We start from the raw sequence: 3,365 nt of genomic DNA, 5'->3' as shown, positions 1-3,365 counted from the left end.
TGTAAGCGACGGAGTGTCAACAACAACAATGTATGTATGTATGTGTATGTGAATGTGTGCGTGTGTAAGTGAGTGTGTGTGTGTGTGTGTGTGTGTGTGTGTGAGTGTGTGTGTGTGCGTGTGCGTGTGTGTGTGTGTGTGTGTTTGTGTGTTTGCTTTAACAGAGCAAGATACTCTGTTTTCCAGGAGAGAAAAGTTAAGCAGTTCAACACATTTCCTGATGATAAACTGTACCATTCAACGATTTTCCAAAATAATGAAGGATACAAGTAAAGCAAAATGGTTTTTGCAGGGAATTGAAAACAAGTTTAGAAATTGGCTGGCAAGAAATGTATAACATATGAGATTTCTATTATTTTTTTAAAACTTTCTGGCATACTACATTTATATTGCTGTATATACAAATATGCTAGAAGAAACGTAATTAAATTCTATAGAAAAACACCTGGTCTGAAAGTCATAAATATGCTCAAAGAGTTATGACGTCTTTTGTTTCCTTGCGTCTATATCAATCAGCCTTCCAAGCGGTGAAAGATTGTGGTAATTGTGAGAACGACGACGAGGACTACAATAACGACGAAGGAATGCCTATTTAAGGTAAAATAGGATTACTTTTAAGAATATTTCCAAAGAATTGTACGTTTCTGTCTATGTTCTACTAATGAGGTTGAGATACTAACGAAACATCTCCAAAATTGCCTCGCGTTCTGAAATAATTAACATTATATCAGTCATTTAGTAATATTGTTTTTCCTCACTACACAATTCTTTCAACTTAGCTGCTTCATTTTCCTTGTTTTTGTTGTTGTTTATTTTTTAATGTAGTAATATTAGGTTATCAAGAAAGTTCTTTCGGCTTTTAACCTTTATATTCAGATGTACATATCTCGGCTCAAACAAAACTTTATTCATCCAAATAAACACCATCAGAATCAACACACTTTTGCCAACGTGAAACAAGTTTATTTATGTCAGCAGCGTAAAAATGCTGCGTTCTGGTGGTAATTAAGTCGTTGAAGGCATGTTTGGCATCGTCTTGGTTTTTGAAGCATTTCTCATGCAGGAAGTTGTCGAGATGCTTGAAAAAGTGGTAGTCGGTAGGTGAGAGATCTGGTGAGTATGGCGAATGAGGCAGAGTTTCGTAGCCCAATTCGTTCAACTTCTGCAGGGTGAGTTGTGCGACGTGCGGCCGAGCGTTCTCGTGGAGAAGAATTGGTCCTTTTCTATTGACCAATGCTGGCTGTTGTTGTCAGAGTTTCTTATGCATTTCATCCATTTGCTGACAGTACTTCTCCGCCGTAATGGTTTCGCCAGGATCCAAAGAGCTCTGATGGATGAGACCGGCCGCAGACCACCAAACAGTCACCATGACCTTTTTTTGGTGCAACTTTGGCTTCGGGAAGTGCCATGGAGCTTCGTCGGTGTCCGACCACTGAGCTAAGCTTCGCCGGTTGTCGTAAAGAATTCACTTTTCATCGCAAGTCACAATCCGGTCGAGAAAGGGGTTGTTCTTGTTGCGTAAAAGAAGGGAAGACGACACTTCAGAACAGCGTTTTTTGTTTTGGTTGTCGTTCAATTCGTGCGGCACCCATTTCTCAAGTATTTTTTGCTTTTCCAATCTCAAGTGGTTGGAAATTGTCGTATGCGTTACATCTAATTCAGAAGCAAGCTCTCGAACAGGTGTGCGTGGATTGGCTTCGACTAAGGCTTTTAGTTGATCGTTGTGAACATCCGATGGCCGACCACTACGCTTATCATCTTCAAGACATTCGTCACCGCTACGAAATTTCTTGAACCACCATTGTGCTGTATGTTCATTAGTAGTTCCTGGGCCAAACGCATCGTTGATATCACGAGCTGTTTCAGCAGCTTTTCGGCCTAGTTTGAACTGGAATAAGAAAACTGTGCGAATTTGCTTTTTGTCCATGTTGTATTCAACGTTCCGGAAAAAATGGTCTAATTATTCAAAAAGAAAAAGAGTAATACGATTAAATAGAACGAGAAACGGGCTTTAAATTGATATATAAAGTCAAACTAATTTAATGAAAATTAATTTGAAAATACAACATTTAAAATCAAAATTAAAAATTCGGCAAGAACTTTTAACTAAGGCAACGAACTTATAGAATCGTTACTTGCAGAATCGTTAAGTCGGACAACTTCGCGTAATTTCATCTGTCTTTATGTTTGAGTTCAAATTCCGCCGAGGTTGACTTTGCCTTTCATCCTTTTGATTTCGACAAAATAAATACCAGTTGAGTACTGAGGTCGATGTAATCGACTTATCCACTCCCTAAAATTGTTGTCCTTGCGCAAAATCTAAAACCAATATGTTAATACTGACATCTACATGAGGTCTATTCTGTTGTTACTGCTACTACTATTAATGTTATTATCATCGTCGTCGTCGTCGTTTTTGTTGTTATTGTTTAACTCTGAATCAGTTTCCAACATAGAGACCTTTCGTTTAAAAATCTTTCAGCCGTAACAAACTTATCGTTTGGTATTCAAGGGATTACATTTTTCAATATACGCTTCTTTTACTAAGAGAGTAGCTTGCAATTTAGGGAAATTTAGCCATTATGTCTAGCCGGCCTAGCGACTGCGTGGAGGCGCCCAGAATAAGAATATCTGGCTTATAAATAAGAGTTGCATCTTCCACTACCCTTTTTCGAATTTCCCCTATTTAATCCTCAAATGAGATTATTATCATCACCTTGATTTGCCGACCGTAAAATACGTTTACCACTCAACATACCCCAGTATAGCCGCAGTCCAATGACTGGAACGAGTAAAACATACTCCACTATATTATATAGAAAATTAGGTACCAACATATTTGATGTAGTGAGTCAAGAAATGTTTATTCATTTAAATTTGACTCATAGTGAGTGACGAGAAAGGAAAATATTTCTTTAATAACTGATTGTGATCAAGTACAGCATGGAAGGCAAATTAAATTAATAAACTTAATTAAATACGGAAAGCTGAAGAAAGGAAGGTTGATATTTGGCCGTACGGTGACAACTATACATGTTCGGTGTTATTAGACCTCATGAGCGATGTATTATTAGACCTCATGAGCGATGTATTGTCCAAATATAATACCAGATCTAAGAATGACAAGAGACATTGTTAGAATAATCCCACTCATTCTGAAGAAACTGAATAAGTTCTACGATTTTGATATGGATTCTGCAGCGAATGCTTATCAAAAGTAGGCTTTAATAGATATTTTCTTATTCTTATCAATTTTGTGGCTTGATTGAATAGTAGACTATTTCGAGCTTTCTAAATGGATATATATGTGTGTATGTGTGTGTGTGTGTGTGTGTGTGCTTGCACGCTGTGTGTATGAGTAATAC

The 3,365-nt window shown here is 37.5% G+C and overlaps 1 pseudogene; it reads right to left on the bottom strand.

Annotated features, from left to right (window-relative positions):
* Positions 1-916: 916 nt before the first annotated feature.
* On the bottom strand, positions 917-1,927 carry LOC128249937 (histone-lysine N-methyltransferase SETMAR-like; annotated as a pseudogene).
* Between the last annotated feature and the right edge of the window lie 1,438 nt (positions 1,928-3,365).

Source organism: Octopus bimaculoides, chromosome 1, assembly GCF_001194135.2.
Source record: "Octopus bimaculoides isolate UCB-OBI-ISO-001 chromosome 1, ASM119413v2, whole genome shotgun sequence".
Taxonomy (NCBI): Eukaryota; Metazoa; Mollusca; class Cephalopoda; order Octopoda; family Octopodidae; genus Octopus; species Octopus bimaculoides.
This window is presented reverse-complemented; position numbering and strand designations above follow the sequence as displayed.